The 20,332-nt window shown below is 32.8% G+C and overlaps 7 non-coding genes across 7 annotated transcripts; 5 read left to right on the top strand and 2 right to left on the bottom strand.

The window, feature by feature from the left end:
• Positions 1–399: 399 nt before the first annotated feature.
• Positions 400–471, bottom strand: TRNAP-AGG (transfer RNA proline (anticodon AGG)). The gene has a single exon. It is a non-coding gene; the product is annotated as a tRNA-Pro (tRNA).
• A 345-nt stretch (positions 472–816) lies between these two features.
• Positions 817–888, bottom strand: TRNAP-UGG (transfer RNA proline (anticodon UGG)). Its single transcript has one exon. It is a non-coding gene; the product is annotated as a tRNA-Pro (tRNA).
• Positions 889–4,732: 3,844 nt separating this feature from the next.
• TRNAP-UGG (transfer RNA proline (anticodon UGG)) lies at positions 4,733–4,804 on the top strand. The gene has a single exon. It is a non-coding gene; the product is annotated as a tRNA-Pro (tRNA).
• A 1,404-nt stretch (positions 4,805–6,208) lies between these two features.
• TRNAP-UGG (transfer RNA proline (anticodon UGG)) lies at positions 6,209–6,280 on the top strand. The gene has a single exon. It is a non-coding gene; the product is annotated as a tRNA-Pro (tRNA).
• Positions 6,281–8,051: 1,771 nt separating this feature from the next.
• On the top strand, positions 8,052–8,123 carry TRNAP-UGG (transfer RNA proline (anticodon UGG)). Its single transcript has one exon. It is a non-coding gene; the product is annotated as a tRNA-Pro (tRNA).
• A 1,903-nt stretch (positions 8,124–10,026) lies between these two features.
• Positions 10,027–10,098, top strand: TRNAP-AGG (transfer RNA proline (anticodon AGG)). The gene has a single exon. It is a non-coding gene; the product is annotated as a tRNA-Pro (tRNA).
• Positions 10,099–10,520: 422 nt separating this feature from the next.
• TRNAP-UGG (transfer RNA proline (anticodon UGG)) lies at positions 10,521–10,592 on the top strand. Its single transcript has one exon. It is a non-coding gene; the product is annotated as a tRNA-Pro (tRNA).
• Positions 10,593–20,332: the final 9,740 nt, after the last annotated feature.

The raw sequence follows: 20,332 nt of genomic DNA, 5'->3' as shown, positions 1-20,332 counted from the left end.
AATATTGACAGTGGGGACGTGTAGTGAAATTGGGGGATTGCATTTTTCAATCAAGGTAATAGTAATAAGTTTAAGAATTAAGGCTAATTATATGTCTAATTCTATATGTATCATGTCTAAAGCCAATTTACCTCTCGGATCTAAACCACAATCACGGGTATAAATGAGAATTACCAACACCTAGTCACATAAGAAACTTTGTCCCATCCTTAAAAACCCTTTATAGCATTCATCCAACACACCCGTGTTTTTAGACAAATATAGCATCATACATTCATCCTTAGTGAATATTTCACACAAAACCCCTCAAACCCTGGTTTGAAACACTAAATGAAAGTAGGTTGCTATTTCTTGCATTTAAATTATAACACCATAAAACAGAAAAATGAGTAAAGTATGGGGGCATTCCGAGAATTGAACTTGGGACCTCTCGCACCCTAAGCGAGAATCATACCACTAGACCAAATGCCCATTTTTTGTTTAGTCTACTGCATTTATAGTCATTTACTTTATGCAGTGAGTTAATTATATAGATGCAGTAAGTAAAGTACATAATACAAGTAAAAATATAAGTGGTAGCAGAAAGATATCTTATTCTGGTAGGCAGTTGCATATTTTCACCAAGTAAGTTGGTGCCAAAAAACATCTTTTCAGATATGAAAGCACATGTTTTGTGGTATATAAATTATAATGTGTCCATTTTGAGTAGGTAGATCTGTTCCTCAGTTGACTTTAGTAGAATATCAAATTAAAAAAATATATATGCACCTAATTTTCTATATATAAAATGAATTGATTTTGTTGAGGAAAAAGATTGGGGCATTCCGAGAATCGAACTCGGGACCTCTCGCACCCAAAGCGAGAATCATACCACTAGACCAAATGCCCTCTTCCTTCATCTATCTATCTCTTTGTTTTTGTTTCTTGAAATATGAGTTTACATAATCTGAAATATGTAAAAACCAGTGAATTTGAAGTGCTTCTACATGTGATTATTCACTGCAATTTGTGAGAGAGTAGTTTGAGGCATGAATGTGAATCAAGGAGCGCTTGGCAACGTCTTAAGTTTGCTTATCTTATGTTTGCAAAGCTCGTATGCAAACACATCCATTTTTAATTGTAAAAGTTTATATATTGCATATCCTGGGCATGTACTTGTTTTGTTAATATATGCAACCTATATATGTAATTGTAAACTAATCCAATACCCACATATTGAAGCAAAATAGTATTATATAGCTAGGTATAGACAATTGTGTGTGATTAAAAATAACTAAATCATTGCCATAACTATGAAATAATATTTTTTATATTAAATTTAAAATATGTTATTAAACATTGTCCTTATATTGAATCATATAATAGTGAGATATCTATTACAACCTATGGAAAGAGTTGTGATTGTTATAATTATTGAACATAATTTTCATTATAAAATTAAAAAATAATATGGTTTAAGATGAATATTTATTTCGAATTAAATTATCCCAACGACATCTACTCGCTGTTTGTGCATTAATAAAGTTATGTATAGTTTGCGGTTTAAAATTATTGATAATTGTTATTCTAAACTAATTTAAGAATTACTTGCGTAGTAATTTTTCAAATTTAATCATTATTGTTTTTTCGAATATAAATATTTGTTTTCAAAATAACATACTTTTTAGACTTATGTAACTTTTAGCTGAATACAAATTTTGATTTAATGTTATTTTTAAAACTACATATTTGGATATTTTTAAGGGAAAATGATACTGTAGCCCATCGAATTTTTAACTTTTGGCTTAAATGGTCTAAAAAGTCTCTTCGCTTTATGGGGCCTTAAGGTTGGTTTTGTTGGTTCTAAATACACACTTTGGACAAAACGGAGGGGTAAACCGGTTACCCCTTATGCCGGTTCATATAATGAATTTTTAATTTAAAAGAAAAATAAAGCCTTTAAACTCATATTTCTTTATTTGAAAACCATCAAAATTTGTGTATCATTGTACTTTCATCTAAAATACATAACCCAAACTTGTTCGAAATCTTTAACTGATATATCATTCAAACCCATTGACAACCCAAATTTGATCATTTACCCATACTCAAAGACATGAACGAAACACAAACTGCCATTAGAATCAATCACTAACGAAATAAATCACTCGATGAAACCCAACGATAATTACACTCAATTTTCAATAATTATCCAATCGAAATATCCAGTTTTGATACATCTCCAACTTATTGAAAACTAGCAAAACTCACATGTCCTTCAATACGAAATCGACCTTTACAGTACCATCGAAGGTCCAACTTTGATATAATCACCTTCACCATCACCCAAAGAATCGAAACAAATCATTTTTGTGCCAACAAAATTCAACCAGATCCAAGTTTTCACAACCGCCGAGAGCTCCATTTCAATCCAAGCACCATTAATACATAGTCAACATTTCACTTTGAAACAGTGATGGAAAAAACTCCATCGAATCGAAGTAGCAACATATTTTTCATCAACTCAACGCAACAAAAGTGAATCATAATTTCGACAAACAACTCACAGTCAATAAACTAATCGATTTTTGGATCAAACATGGTTGGGTGACGAACATGATGATGAACAAAAACCCTAAAATCTGCTGCCAATGAATAGATTCAACCAATAACATAAATTAATGATGATAATAAAAAATTTAAGCTTAGTCAATTATTAAGGAGGAATAAATATGTAGATCCATGGCGAGATAGCATGAAAAATGATGAATGAATAAGAAGAGAAATTAAATATCCTCATACATTTTATTCATACTCATCATCCCATCTATGTTAAATGTTGACATGTGTATTCCATTTATGTTGGGAAGACTTGAGTGTTCAATAAAAACCATAATAAAAGACAAAATTAATAACGAAGGACGAAGGACTATTGTCCATAGTGATGGTATATTAGGCACACCTCATGTATACATAAGACTAGGCCGGTACTTATGACAGATACCAATAACACTCTTGTGTCTCAAAAGACGAAAAAAGCTAAAAGATGAGAAATGTGTAGGGTGCTTTGTGCTTACTGCTACATATGCTCGAGATGTTATTCAAAAACAGAAGACAAAATACCAAAGACTAATAAGGATAGGACCCAAGATGACTTTTTATGATTAATTGTTGTTTAAGACGTAAACCTAAAGATGTGTGATTAGAGACGTCAAATTAAAGATTTATAATTTAGATAAATGTCTAAGGAAACTTCTTAAAAACTAAAGACTTAAGAATTTTAAATGAAAATATGATTACTTGATAATACTTTTAATATTTTAAAATGATTTTTCGGGAGTCTCATTGGATTAAGAAATGTGTTGATTCTTAGACCATAAAATTTAAGTGTATACTATAATTATAAGATATTTTATAATCTTATTACTATAAAGTGTTCCAAAAATAGTATTATAAATGACAAAAGTAAATGTTGTAAGGATGTATTTAGATGTATTATTGACAAATACTAAAAAAGAATAATGTAATAGCTTAATGTGTTTTTGTATCTTATATGCTAATCCAAACATTTATAAAAAAAAAACATTTTGCTAGTACATAAGCTCATAAATAAAAGGATAAGTTGTTTTAAATAATCAATTACAAACAACCCCCAAAGTAATTATATTTCTTTTAACTTTTGACGATGCTAATCAAGTAGTAGTATAAAATTGATATGTGTTATGTGTTTTCTTGAAACTCTTTTTACCCTAAATTATTTTTTCTAGTCACTAAAATCAATCAAGTAACAGTAAAAAACTCTTTTCCATACAGACATACTTGATACTCCCTAGTCGTATAATTAGGGTTTTGAATGTTGCCCCAAACAATACCCCTCGTAATTTAATTTTATCCCCAATGAATGTAATGCTAGTTGTTTTTAAAAATTAGACATTTACAATTCTATCATGTCTTTTTTTGGATCAGTTATTCTATGTAATCCATGTCACAAGATGGTAAGTACATGAAAGAGCACCAATGTGATGAACTGTAAATTTTTTCATCAATTTAGACTTGGTGCATAAATAAAAACATCCATAACCATAACCATGAGTTGAATATATGGACAAAGAATATTGTGAGATCTAAAACATATATACATCACTTTTGTAGGTAGATTGGATTCCAGAAGTCATAGACTTGACTTGGTTTATATGAAACTAAATGAAGAGTGTCACCAATTTTTTTTTATATATACAATGAGTTGATTATGTTGAAAAAGGAAAGGGCATTTCGAGAATTAAACTTGGGAAAGCAAGAATCATACCATTAGAGATTAGACATGTGTCTCTTTTTGTTGCTTATCACCTTATTAGTTGAAATATTCATTTGCTTACATCACATTGTCTCAAGTATGTCTGTATGTGAGTCCAGTACTTTGATAGTCTCATTAGGGATCCATGGACCACAACTAGGGAAGGATTTACCTAAAGCCATCACTAAAAAACTCTTTTCCATCATCAGAAGTCAAGGGTAAAATGGTCATTTAGCATCATGGACTTAATCAAACATGTTACCAAACTACGTATGCAATAAGTCAAACATCCGGAGGAAAAACATAACTTTTGATGTATCAAATGAACGGAAAGTTGCAAGTTACTCTTTCTAATTTTATCAAAGGTAATTTACTTTTCATCTGTTTTCCTTATAAAAAGGTCATGTCAAAAAGGAATTTTGAGCACAAAGAAAAAAAAATAGAGAGATAAACCATCAAGGGCATTTGGTCTAGTGGTATGATTCTCGCTTTGGGTGCGAGAGGTCCCGAGTTCGATTCTCGGAATGCCCCCCTTCCCTTCTTTTTTTTCAACTAAATCAACTCATTTAATACTAATTTATTTTTTAAATGCCACTATAATACTCAATTTGATATATAGTCTACTACTGAATATAAACTAAAGTCAAGTCAAGACTTTTTGAACAAATCTACTAACTAAACTGGATATTGTTTTATATCCCACAAACAAACATGTGCTTGTAGATCTGAAAAGATTTTTTCTCAACAAATTCAACTCACAGCATATATATACATTTGCTATTTATGCAGAAATCATAAAAATATGCAACTTCATGAAAACCATTTGTAACTTCATTACCAGAACAAGCAAATACAAAGCAAAAAGATAAATTTAAAATGAAGTTATCCTTTTATCCTTTTTTAAAAAAAAAAGTTTAAAATATACCATCCTATTCCTCCCAAGTAATCTTAACATTATCTAATGCCAGATTAGTATGGGATCTTATCAGATTTATGTCCCTTTCTTCATCTTACAAGTTACAATATCATTGCAGCATTTCATTTACTTGTATTCTTACAATAAATATTTTGCAGCATTATCATCTCTCTCAAAATACAAGTAACTTAACTAACATAATAATTAATCATGCACAACTTAAAATTGCAGTTTTCTGATCCACTCCACCGCCTAAGCAAAAATAAAAGTTATTTGACTAGTGATTAATTGTCCAAAATGCCCCTTAGTAGGACAAATACAGAAAACATATGAACCACAATTAAGTTAATTTTTTTTGGCAAAGTAAACATAAATTCTTTGTCACCTGTTCCTACTTTTCTTCTAGCTGCCAGTCTTAACTCTTATAGATCACAAACAAGGATAAAACTGCAACTGTATTTTGAATAATGCAATACAAAGAAAAAAAATACAAAATGTTAAAAAAGCCGGTCTTAAAAGGTCACATACAAGGGTAATCTCATCTCATTTCAAGCGTCTCAAACATTTTTATCTAGACCTAGTAGTAATATATGATTTGCTTTCAATAATACTTTATGTTTATTACTAACTAACATGGTAAGCTTAGTAATTATGTTTAATTCCTTATTCCCATATCGTTAAAATTTCAAGATTTTTGTAAGGAACATTAATTATCCTAATTTCTGTTTTATGTTTCACCATGTGGGAATAAGTTGAACCCTTTTGCATACTAAAGCAAAAAATATATAAAATCCAACATGAATGAAAGAAAGTGCACGAAGATGAATCAGATGTGCATGATGTATTAAGGTATAAAACTGCATTGATTCTACACACGAGTATGAAACATAGAAATTTAAAATCATATGTAGAAGCACCTCAAACACACTTCAAACAATGTAAAGTCCTTAAACTCATTATTTATTCAACCAAAGTGATAAGAAATAAGAACAAACATATTAGATAGATTAAAAGGAAGTGGGCATTTGGTCTAGTGGTATGATTCTCGCTTTGGGTGCTAGAGGTCCCGAGTTCGATTCTCGGAATGCCCCAATCTTTTTCTTCAACATGATCAATACATTTTCATATTACTTTTTTTGTTGATACTATTTAATTAAATTTCATATTCTATTACTGATATAGCTTAAAGTCAACTAGGACTTCTGGGAAAAAAAACAATCTACCAACTAAAGGGATATTATATATTACAAACATGTGGCTGTAGATCTAAAAAGATTCTTTTGTCAATAAATGCAACTCACCAGCAGAAAATCTTGAAAAGATGTAATTTTATTACCAAAATAAGATATCTTTCTGCTACCACTTTTTTTTTTCTTTCTATTATGTACTTACTGCATTTGTATAATTAATTAGCAAAGTGCATAAAGCATGAATGGGTATAAATGCAATAAAAGTCTCAATCAACAAAATGGGCATTTGGTGTAGTGGTATGATTCTCGCTTAGGGTGCGAGAGCTCCCTAGTTCATTTCTCAGAATGCCCCCAATTTTCTATTTTTGGGTTAAATGCATGAAATAGCGACATACTTTCATTAAAATATGTATCATAGTATCATACTTTAGTTTATTTCTGTTACAACATTAAAGTTCCAACCCTTTCTTATCAAAGCATTGTATTTTGAACTTTTCTTCTGGTAAAACATTTTATATTAGATATCTATTCAATTAAAGCAGTGAAAATTGCTTTGTTTTGGATGACATTGCTATATAGTTGGGTAGATTTCAAAAGTATAATACTTTAATACAAAGAAATGAAAGTAGAATGCCATAATAAACAAATAGATAAAAGTAAATTGTTGTTTCCACATCCAAGATTCGTTACTGAATTTCTAATTGTTTTTTATTGATACCCATGTCACCTGAAGTGTAAGTATAACAGTATGTAAAGTGGCTTAAAACTATAGTCTACGGGCCCGTTTTGTAAATAGAGAAAAGTCAAAGTCAAAGTTAACTTTGACCCATACAGATAGATAAGTGATTTGCTACATACTTTCTTCCCAGTTTAATGTTATCTGCCAAACACTTCTTCTTTGGGCATGCATTTCCATGTAGCAAGTGGTGAGGCTCTGGCATGGCATTTTTGAAAAGTGTCCGTATAGAAGAAGCTTGTTGATATTGAAGAAAGAAAAAAAGAAGATAGCAACTTTTGAGGACATATAACTATTGAAAATTTCCAGATAGATATGCTTATATCTATGATAGGCATTTGAAGATGATTAGTAACATCAGATGTATCTAGTTAGTTGATGGTAAACGAGTGAAACTAGCCTGCTAAAACAAAATAAATAAGAAATAAGAATAGAAAATAAGAGTTGGGTAAAGTTCTCACCTCCAAGCCAAACAACCCAACTTAATCAAGGCGAAGGTAACTAAACATCACCAAGATTAACTGAATTGGAGAAACTTGAATACTATTAGTGATAATGCAATGACATACTAATAATAATCAAGAATTGACTCCTAATGTGTATAAAACATTTAACCTATTGTTGTATATTCAAGATCGAAAGATGTCTTTCTATTACAACTTGGAAGCCTTTATAATGAGGCGAGAAATTTATTCCAAAGCAAACATCTAATCCTTTATTTGAAAAAAAAAAAAAAGCTTAAAGGACTAGGGAAAGATGAAGAACCGGCACACTTTAAAGAACTATTAATTGAACTCATAACTCAAAAAAAAAATGTCAAATAATGAGTCAAGATTTTGTGATGTTCATGGGCTCCAACTTGAGCTTACATATTTCAGATTTAGCAAACTCATATTTCAAGAAATAAAAACAAAGAGATAGATAGATGAAGGAAGTGGGCATTTGGTCTAGTGGTATGATTCTCGCTTTGGGTGCGAGAGGTCCCGAGTTCGATTCTCGGAATGCCCCCCTTCCTTCCTTTTTCTTAAACATAATCAATACATTTTTTAAGAGTCACAACTTTATTTAATTTGATATTCTAGTATTAATATAAACCAAAGTCAAGTCTAAGGCTTTTCAAAACAAAGTGGATATCATATCATGTGGTTGTAGATCTAACAAGATTCTTTATGAATTAACTCTCAACTCATGGGTAGTGCTGGGCAGTTTCATTTAACAATTACATTTATAAACAAACTTGTGTGTATTGTTTAATATATATATATATATATATATATATATATATATATATATATATATATATATATATATATATATATATAGTGAATCCTGTGTAGGGGTGGGTGTTGCCTCTTTTCTATCTTATGTTCAGTGTCTTGAGAAATTTGTTCAATGCAACCATAACCATTCAGAAAAAGAGAAAAAAATGATATTTAATAAAAATTCAGCAGATGAGTTGTCTTTAATAGCAAATCAAAGTTGACTTAAAAAAAAAAAGCAGAGAGCGCAATGGGAGGAGTTTTGAAATGACCCAATCCTTTTTTTTTTTCCATTTTTTTTATTGTTGTAAATAACATCAACATTTGCACACCCAAAGGGGGAGGTTAGACTTAGATGTAGACAGGTGTACCTTCACCACCACTAGAGGGTAAAGAGACTACCTATGAATATGAAAGGCACACCCAGCCACAATGGGGAATAGAAAGGGGGAGTAAGGAAAAAATAAATTGATACTAGCAATAGAGCTGAAAATAAGTAGTTAAATATTGTATTAATTAAAGCACAAACATATCAAAAAAAAAAAAAAAAAAAAAAAAACTACTCCACTACCCTGATTTTAAGTATCTCCTATGTGAGGTCAGAAAAGAGATCAAAGGTGGTTTTGGCATCATGGGTTACTGGTTACCCATATTCACTGACAAGAAATAGCAATGTATTTTCATTTATATATGTATTATAGCATCCTACTTTCATTTATTTCTATTACAACATTCTACTTCCATTTTTTTCTTATTAAGGCATTGTACTTTGAAAATCTATCCAATAGCATTGTACTGTTAGTTTTTTCTTATTAAAACATTGTACTTAGAAGATATATCCGATTGAAGCAATGATAATTGCTTTGTTTTGGATGACATTGCTACGATTGGGTAGATTTTAAAATTAGGATGCTTTAATACAAAGAAATGAAAGCAGAATGCCAACTGAATGTCTCTAACTGATTCTTACTGATTTATGATATCCAACTCTCTATGAGACCCAGCTCCATATCTTACACTTTTAACACACCCAGACCAGCTATGACACCTCAAGTATAACCGCAAGTAAAGTGGCTTAAAACTATATATATATATATATATATATATATATATATATATATATATATATATATATATATATATATATAATATGGGCTGTTTTATACGTAAGGGAAAAGTCAAAGTTGACTTTGACCCATACAGATAGATACGTATCAAGAAAATTTGCTGATCATAGCTGGTTTTCAAGTACAATACGCTAATAAGAAGTAATTTGGAAGTACAATGATGCTATGTAATAATAAAAAATGAAAGTACAATCCTAGATATGAAAAAGAATTGGAAAGTATATAGCTATTTCTTGCATTTAGCCCACATAAACAAAGTTAAAATGTCAAATACAATAACTGGCTAATTCCATCAACCAGATGCTACACAGTAGTAGATAATACTTCTTAAGTTCTTTAAAAAATTAAATGAACCAAACTCAGCTAAGATTTTTTTATAGTAAACACTTTATAAGACTATTATAAGATACATTGCTGTCCAAATTAACATCTTAATAATTATTTTAATGAGTACAACATTTTAATAATTAAATAATTGCATAAAGTATGAATGGGTATAAAAATGCAAAAGTAAGAACAGAATATGGGCATTTGGTCTAGTGGTATGATTCTCGCTTAGGGTGCGAGAGGTCCCGAGTTCAATTCTCGGAATGCCCCCCATATCTTACATTTTTTTTTTTTTTACTTTATTATTATATGTTCACTGCCTTCTCTATAGTGTTTCAAGTGCACTCTTAAAATTCAAAAAAAGATGATAAATAATAAGTACTTAACATATCTTTCATTTACTATAAGAAACTCAAAGTTGACATACATAAAAGCATGGAATGCCAGGTCTAACTAAGCCTGTAATCTACCCTCACATTTGTGATCTGACCATACCATATGATAACTAACAACAGTGCATTTAGTTTTGGTAACAACACAATGAACATGGTGAGAAAGCAAAGACACTTCCAAGTCCTTCAAAAACCTACAAATCAGTATCATAACAAACAAACACAATAAAACTCAAAAGTGTAAAAAACCAGCAATAGTTCATGTATCTATCACACAAATAAAAATAGAATTAACCAACAGGGCATTTGGTCTAGTGGTATGATTCTCGCTTTGGGTGCGAGAGGTCCCGAGTTCGATTCTCGGAATGCCCCTTTTTTAAGAAAAATTCAATTGCCAATATTTTGTTTAATGTCATATTATTCTACAACTGATATAAAATAAAGTCAACTAAGGACTTGGGGAAACAACTCTACCTCCTAAATTAAATATTATATGCCCAAGCCAAACAAACATGTGCTTGCAGATTTTATAAGATTCTAATAGAGAACGGATCGTATATCAACATTTGGGTAAAAGTGCAGGGACCTAAATGTAATATTTACCATTTTCTGTTTCAACCCTATCTAGAATCATCCTATGTTAGTATAAATAACCACAGTGACAGGAGTAGTGGATCATGGAGAGTATTTTGATATTTTGAGTACATCGGCTTTATCTTAGGCTCCTAGGAGAACCTTACTGTTTAGATTTAGGGCAGGAAGAACCATTTTCCATTTGGGTCTTCACTGATTTTTCTTCTTTTCTTTATTCTATTTTATATTCAGTAATGTAACTATTTTTCTTCTTTTGTTATTGAAATCATTCCTATCAGGTTCTTTATCAGTAAATTGGACTAGTCAGCAAATTACTTCTAACTGATAAGTATGCATTAATTATGAAAAGCATATGTAAATTCATTACCAGAATAAGCAAATATGTAACTATTATATAGTAACACTACTCTTTCTTTGTGAAGATGTTTTTTGGCACCAACTTACTTGGTGAAAATAAGCAACTGCCTACCAGAATAAGATATCTTTCTGCTACCACTTTTTTTTTTCTTTTTATTATGTACTTACAGCATTTATATAATTAATTAGCAAAGTGCATAAAGTATGAATGGGTATAAATGCAATAAAAGTATCAATCAACATATCCCGATTTCAATTCTCGGAATGCCCCCCAACTTATACTTTTTTTTATACAATGACGTTGAATCCTATCCTGACCTTAAATATCAAAAAAGAAGGGTTGGTAACATAAATGCAGCTGCACAGTCTTATTCTGTACATGTATTCAGCATTTACATATACATTCATAAATAAAGCTTGTCTTTGAATCATTTAATACTCTAGGAGTGCTAAGAACAATACAAAATCTTGAAATGAAGATGATATTTAAAAGATATTTAGAAAAAATATCCTTTTTAATAAGAAGTCAAAGTTGACTAAGTTCCCATTTGGGCATCCCACTTTCAACCTACGCCTCATTGTACCACTTCCAATGCCTTTTTTTACTATATTTTGATGCCGTAAGCATTAGAATAATTTATGGAAACACTACAATTCATTTTTTTACATAATTAACTTCATTTTGTAACTTATTATTTAATGTACCGTGTTATGCATTACATACCTATACATTTTAAATGCTTGTACATTATTTGTTAAGTTGTGGAGTCTGATCTTCCTTTTGATCTCATTGTCGTTGCAGTGCAGTCTGTAGTGCCCGGGCATAAGGTCTGCACTGCCCGATCGATGACAAGGATTGCGGTGTTGGGCTAGACCAGTTGTTGACATGTTGGGCTTATGTTGGGCTTATGGGCCCTAACCCACAAATAGTTTTAGGTTATTCGGGTACAGGCTATGGGACCCAGAACTAAAGAAAGTTATTCAAAGCAGAGATGTGGTTTTCTATGAAAACCACTATTATGACTTCAAGGCATCGGTTAGCGAACAACTGAACTCCAAAGTTTCAGAAATAATATCTGAAAATAAAGATGATGTTTCAAATGAAGAAGAGGATGAAGAAGTTGATGATGCAGATCAAGAATGTGTTGAGCAGAGGGCTTTCACCGGTTGTGAAGATGATGTTTATTCGAGTTGTACTCGGATTGGTTGCCAGTCTAGATCTTGAACTTGAGCAAATGGATGTGAAAACAGTCTTTCTCCATGGTGATCTGGATGAAGAAATATACATGGAGCAACCCGATAGATTTAAAGTCCCAAAGAAAGAGCATCTTGTCTGTAAATCAAAGAAGAGCATTTATGGTCTTAAGCAAGCCCCAAGCCAGTGGTACAAGAAGTTTGACTCATTCATGGTGAGTCACGACTATAAAAGAACAGTTGCAAACCACTACGTCTACCTGAAGAAGTTTCCAGATGGGAAATTTGCCATCCTTTTGCTCTACGTGGATGATATGTTGAAGGTAGGCCAAGATGCAACGATGATCGACAACTTGAAGAAGGATTTGTCTAAGTTCTTTAATATGAAAGACTTAGGACCAACACAATAGATATTGGGAATGAAAATTATCCGTGATAGAAAATCAAGAAAAAAATTTCTTATCACAGGAGGAGTATGTTGAACGTGTGATCAAAAGGTTCAACATGGAAAATACAAAGCACGTTGGTACGCCCTTGGCTAATCACTTCAAGTTGAATAAGAAAAATTGTCCCTTTTCCGAGAAAGAAAAAGAAGAGATGAAAGTAGTCCCTTATTCCTCAGTGTAGGAAGTCTTATGTATGCAATGGTGTATACAAGACCAGATATTGCTCATGTTGTCGGTGTTATGAGTAGATATCTAGCTAATCCAGGAAAGCAACATTGGGAAGCAATCAAGTGGATACTTCGATACCTGAAGGGTAGTTCAAAACTATGTTTATGTTACGGGGGAGCAAAGCCAATCGTAGAAGGTTATACAGATGTCGATATGGCTAGGGAGATGTTGATAATAGGAAATCTACATCAAGTTATATTTTCACTTTGGCAGGGGGAGCTATCTCGTAGCAATCCAAGTTACAGAAATGTGTAGCACTGTGAACAACAGAAGCCGAGTATATTGTTGTCGTTGAAGCTGGAAAGGAGCTTATATGGATGAAACGGTTTCTTCAAGAAGTAGGCTTTCCGCAAGAAGAGTACATCATTCATTGTGATAGTCAGAGTGCTATGGACTTGAGCAAGAACTCGATGTACCATTCCCATACAAAACACACTAATCGACGTTATCACTGGCTTAGAGAAGCAATCGAGGGACGAGAATTGAAGTTGTTAAAGAACAACACCAATGACAATCCTATAGACATGTTGACCAAGTTGGTGACACAAGAGAAACACAAACTATATGCTGACATAGTTGGGATGAGGATTATTGGACGGAGACTGGAGGGGGAGATTTGTTGTGTTTCAGCCTCCAAAGCTACAATAGCCACTTTATTTGACAAGAGTGAACCTAGAATAGCAAAGATTTCTTCCTACCCTATGATGAACACATTAAATGAAGAAGATAAAATTGTGGCTGAGTTTACTATAAATAAAGCTTCTATCATCGGTTAGAATTTGTAAAGCATCCCAAACATAAAGAAATATATAGTATAACACTTAGAGTGAGAGTGTTAGAAAAATGGTTGGTTTTTTGTAATAGTTGAGTGTGAAAGTTGCTCCTCTTATTATAATTCTATTTTTGTGTTGAATAGAAGAGTTTTCCAATCCCAACAATTAGTTGGGATTACAAGGGGGTTTGTTTCTTGAAAATGTCTTGAGTTGTTCACTCTTTTCAAGCTAAAGAAGCAATCATAAGGGGTGTGTTAACCCCACTTTCAGTTTGTAGATTTGATGGTGACATGTTATGTAGAAACTGACTTTTTGTAATAAGCCTGACCTTATAAGTCAGGTCGAGCTGACTCGATAATCAGAAGTATTCCTTGTATTAGTCAAAGTTTGTCAGACGAGTTGACCGTTGCCTATTTCCTTCTACTTTCTAGCCAGTTGGTCATTTTCCCGGTCAAGTTAACGAGAAGATGCATTCAGAAGCTAATTTTATATTCAAAAGGGTTTAAATCAAAAGATTCATTCCAACTGCATATAAAATATGAAATACCCCTTACCAGTTACCCCTTTCACCTACTAAAGTGAATGAGCAAAATTAAACTGTCAACTACAATAAATGGCTAATTCCATCAAGCAGATGATCATCTGCAGGTAATAACATTAAAATCAACAACTAGGCATTGACCTAGTGAACAATTCTCACTTAGGTATCTTCTCTTCTGTCTCTAATACTCAGATACCTCGACAATCTTATGCCTTTTTATATCTATTCTTTGTATTCTGTTTGAACATTCGCCAGATAATGATATATGGTGGGGCTGTAGCACTAAGAATCAGATAAGATATTTACATTCAACATCCTAAATTGCCAAGGATGATCAGATAATATATTTCTGGACTTCAGATATGTCTAAGAACTTCTATTACATTGGGGATAAATTCTAAGAGGTCTGGCCTTTTACCTACAAATCTTGTTTGGAGCAACAATAAAAAACCCTTGACAGATTCGGATAGAGTTAAGAGGGGCGAATACTTCTAAACTTCAGTTACATGTTGCATATAATATTTACAATCAGCCAAATCCAAAAGCACCCTAATTATGCGACTAAAGAGTATCAAACATAGAGCTCAAAATAGTTATCAGAATAAATTCATCAAATTCACAACCCTCGAATAATTTAAAACTTGAGAATAATCTTTCAATATGAAGCATAATTTTATCCACGCGGAAAGATGAAAGTAAATCAATTCAAATCTAGAAGAAAATTGAAACCTCAAACATGAAAAGGGACTGATTCTAACCTTTTATAACTGTCCGGTTGTAGCCGAATTAAGAGAGGGAGGGAGGGGGAACAAAAAGGCTTCCAACGCCATTCTGTAGGGAGTTCGTGAAACCGAATTGAAATGCAGGAACGAAACATGATTTTTCGAGGAAGACGAGAAACAAAAAATGAGTTTTGGGGGGTTCTGGAATTATCGCGGCAAACGAGAAGGTTGAAATTGGAATTTTAGCGGTCTATTTTGTGATTTAACTGATAAAAAAAATTGCGTTTGCCGGGTCTATTGCTTGGAAGGCAATTATCCTAACCGTTGGACTACAAACGCTAGATGTCCTTTTTAAATGTCTTGATATATTAGAAAATGTTTACTTCTTAGTTCTTAGTACATGCATGGGAGTATGTCAGTATGGGATACAAATCATAAATATGTATTGACCTTTTAAAGTCTACTGAAAAAAAAAAAAGGGTTATTACTCAAAATCATACAATAATATAATTGAAAATCCCTTTTCAGATGGACGCTTAAGTAATATAAACACTTGTGAAATTAAGTGCACCTATAGGATATAAAAACTTCTTGAACACCCATGATAATGTTTATAAAGTAATTAGAACATACTTGATTTTATATAAATATAAATTACAAAGCATTTTAAGATACAAATTGCGACAATCAGTTACAAAATAATAATAATAATAATAATAATAAATAACAAAAGTTGATGCAAAAATATAAAAATTAAAGGAAAGAAGACTCAAACCAAAAATGAGAACTATAGTGGTTCACCTAACGTGAGGCTAAGTCCAATTTTACGGAATTACTATGCAGTTCACTCACAAACAGGGTCTTGTTTTTTTTTTGTCTGCAGATCTTCTTTGCCTCTTCTGTCTGTGTCGCGCAAACCACTCGCAAACGTTAGTCTTCGTAGACTGTATGTGCAAACCACGCGCAGACATTACCTAAAATGTATGTGCGCCCTCTTTTGGCGCAAATGTAGACATTACCTAAAGTTGGAGCATGGAGATTACGAGAGCCCAACTGGTCGAGTAGGAAACGAAGATGTTGAGTCCCCAACCCTTTTGTAAGAAGATCAAAATTTTGCATGGAAGAATCAATATGACAAGGTTGAATTTCTGTAGATTCGACACGTTCACGAACAAAAAAAACAGTCCATTTCAACATGTTTGGTGCGCTCATGAAAAAATGGGTTGTTTGCTATGTGACGAGCAGCCTGATTATCGCAGAACAAAGGTGTCGGTCCAGCGGAAGCAATGTTGAGTTCTTGAAGGATTCATCTTACCCAAAGGACGTCACTAATAGTGGAAGCCATGGAGTGATACTCTGCTTCTGCAGAGGAACAAGAGATGACCAATTGTTTCTTTGTTTTTCAAGAGATAGGAGCACCACCAAGGAGAAGCGTGTATCCAGTTCTAGAGAACTGTGTATAAGGGCAACCAAGCCAGTTAGAGTCACAATAAGCAACGAGATTGTGACCTCTTGTTCGAGGAAGTAGTACACCTTGACTAGGTGTGGATTTGAGATAATAAAGAACCCTATGAACGGCATCCATGTGTGGCTATCTTGGGTCAGCAATCAATTGGGATAAAATATTAGCCAGTGCCTTAAGTTTAAGGCATTCCATTTTTATCTTTTTCTATATTATTCACGTTGTCCCTTTGGTTTGATGTGTCATGACTTTGGTCTACATGTATAGTGTCATGGTCCAAGTTTTTGTCAAGGTTTTGCTGGTGATTAGTAGGTGTGTTGTTGGCTTTGAAAGTCTAACATGGATCATCAAATTGGGTTGGTTCAACTTGTAAATCAAAAGGGTCTATCTTGTCACGTGCATGGGTTAGTTTTTCAAAAGGGAACTTGTTTTCACAAAACCTCACATCTCTTGACATATTTATCCTCTTATCTTCAATGTCATAGATTTTGTAACCTTTTGTTCCTTGTGGATACCCCAAGAACACTCTTGGTCTTCCCCTTACCTCGAACTTATCCCCATTGGTAATAGTGCTTCTATAGTAATTAAAACATCCAAAAACCTTCATATGATCATAATCAGGTTTCTGACTGAAAAGAATCTCATATAAGGGGTTATATTCCCGATAACCTTTGAAGGAAGTCGATTGATGATAAAGGTTGCTATTAAATTACATTCTCCCCATAATCGTTTTGGTAAATTGGCTTCAAACATTAGAGCTCTAGCGGTTTCAAGCAAGTGTCTATGTTTTCTTTCCACAACTCCATTTTGTTGTGGGGTGTGAGGACAAGTAGTTTCAAGTAAAATCCCATAATCATTGTAAAACCTTTTCATGTCGTTTGAAGTGAATTCACCACCATTATCAGTACGAATTCTTTTAACAATTTTTTTGAATTGATTTTTTATCATGTTGTGAAAATTTTCCAGGCAATTGTTGGCTTCATGCTTGAATTTTAGAAGGAAAACCCAGACAACTCTACTAAAATCATCAATTATGGTTAAAAAATAACTTGCACCAAATCCACATGGAACATAATATTTACCCAAAATATCACAATGTAAAAGCTCAAAACAATTATTGGTTTTAATACCACTATACGAAAAGGGTAATCCAAAATGCTTTGCCTTGGAACAAGAATTACACAGTTTATCAAAAGAACCATTGCTAAGAAAATCTATCTGAGTAAGTTTATCACCAGAATCATGTCCCAATCTTTTGTGCTAAATATCCATAGTTGTTGTCATGGTTTTATTCCCTCTTTCAACCATCCCCATTCGGTACAGACTATTCTTACAATCACCCGCACCAATTAAGTTCCTCGTGTGAAGTTTCTACATGACACAAAAATCGGGAAAGAAGGTTATAACAGATTGCAAATCTTTGCACATTCTACTAACGGATAAAAGATTGCATGCCAACTTTGGAATATGTAAAACTCCTTTTATCTTAGTTCCTCATGGCAAGGAACATTCTCTCTTTCCTTCAACTGGTATGGTATCCCCTTTATGAATGACAACATGTGTTTCAAAATAGTTTCTAGTTTTATTTTCATGTATACTAGCATCATGTGTGATGCGTTCAATCTATCATGAATCAATAACCCAACAATTATCATTATTACCTTTACCGGTCATGAACGTCTTTGAGGTATTGACCTCTTTACCAAAATTTCATGTTTTAGAAAAATGTATTAGAAAAGACTCATATTGATCGTTGGTTAATCCAGGAATAGGTGTGACACATCCAGGTTCGGTGAAAGTTGCCTTTGGTTTTGTTTCTGCATGTTTCTTGTTTCCCGGCCACCATTCCGGATAGCCTATTAGTTTAAAACATTCATCTCATGATCCTTTCCACAAAAGGTACAATGCTCCATCACATGCACCCGTTTGGTCTCCTTTTGGAGTGTTTTGTCACACTTTTGGCTTTGGATTCCTTCTTGGCAAGTCGGTACAAAGGTCTTGAAGGCTGCTACTTCTGTGACAGGTTTCTTGTCGGCTGAAATAGCACTTTGGCGCTCGTCCTCAGCGACAAGATGGTAAGCATTTCCTAGGGTTAATATGGGGTTCATGGTAAGGATTTGAGTTCTGATAACGGAGAAAGATTTATCAAGACCCATGAGAAATCCATGAAGTTCTTCTTTATCCTTCACCTCACTTAACTTCTTCCCAACATTGCATGTGAAACCATCATAGGAATATTGAGGCATTAGAAGCACAAATCCGATTTCATCCTAGAGATTGTGCAACTTAGTGTAATATACGGACACAGTGGCTCTGTTCTGATGTGTTATCGAGAGTGTTTGTTTTAATTCATATGCCATGGCGCGCTTTCTTTCCCAAAACACTCCTTTAGATCATTCTAGATCTCAGAAGCAATATGAGCGTACTTTATACTGCTCATTATTCCCTTCTCTATTTCCGTTGTGAGCCACCATTTTACCATGGCATCACAACGCATCTAGGACATGTATTTGGCTGAATCCTTTTATGGTTTCGCGATGGACCCATCAACAAAACCAACCTTATTTTTGGCAAAGAGAAATCATCTCTTGAGACCAATCTGTATAGTTGTTGTCAGTAAGAGTTTCGTTGACATGCATCTGTTTTGGGATAATCAGATGCATGGATGTAGAATGCAGAATTCGTATATGGATATTGCCTACTCGTTAATATTTTATCTCAGTTCGGTTAATATTATGTTGAATCTATATGCCCAAGAATCATTACTGATTGATATTGCTAATAATATATGATCCTATAGGATCACACCTTTATCAAGTTGGCACATTTTGTATATTTATTATTAAGATGATTATTAATAAATAATATCAATTCTTGTATTAATTTAGGGAATAATTATGGTTTTGTGAAAATAATAATTAAATAGAGTATAACTAGTTATTATATCATATGGTATGATTTAATAAGTCATGTACAAAGTTTTGGGCACTTTGGTTAACCATGATTAAGTTAATAAGTTAACATATCATGGTTAATAAACTAGCCAGATAATTTTTGTCTTCTTCTTAAGCATGGCCAAAATCATTTTTATAAGAGAATATGTTGATTGTCAACTTTCTTCTTATGTCGCCCATGCTTCTAAAAGGCTATCATTACTTTATATTATTATAATCTAAATGTATGTCTTGCATGAGAGTATAAAATGGATGCATGTTCTTGCATTTTTTGGCTAGTTTTTACTCTTTCCTTATGGTGACCGTAACCACCTTTCCTCCGTTCACTTCTCTCTCTCTTTTGAAGCTAGTTTAGTGATTTGAAGCTTCCTTGAGTTGTCTCTTTTAGTGGTTATTTGAGTTAATTACTTAAAAGCATAAGACACTCAAGAATACAAGACAAAACTAGCATTCCAAGTGCCTTAATCGTGATGGTGGATACTTGTAGAGAAAATCATACTCTTTGATTTTTCTATCTTCATCAACACTCTAAAACCAAGTGGGTTCAAAGGCTCCAAATGTTGTCATTATAAAACACTATATGATTGTTTTATATCATTCTAACCTCTATAAATGGATCATAGATGGTTTGGTTTTATATTATAAACTCAAAAATAAACTTGTTATTTTTAACGCTTTCGTTGACCGTTTTTTATGAAAGACACACTTATATTTTGTATCAAAACTCATCATATTTTATCCTGGTCGAAAGTCTCACATGTGTGGCTCTCTTGAGACCAATCTGTATAGTTGTTGTCAGTAAGAGTTTCGTGCTCAGATACCATCTAGAAATTGACAACAT

This window comes from Lactuca virosa, chromosome 5 (assembly GCF_052849685.1).
Source record: "Lactuca virosa cultivar CGN04683 chromosome 5, Lactuca_virosa_CGN04683_v6, whole genome shotgun sequence".
In the NCBI taxonomy this organism is placed as follows: Eukaryota; Viridiplantae; Streptophyta; class Magnoliopsida; order Asterales; family Asteraceae; genus Lactuca; species Lactuca virosa.
Note: the sequence above shows the minus strand (reverse complement) of the source record. Positions and strands in the feature narration are given on the sequence as shown.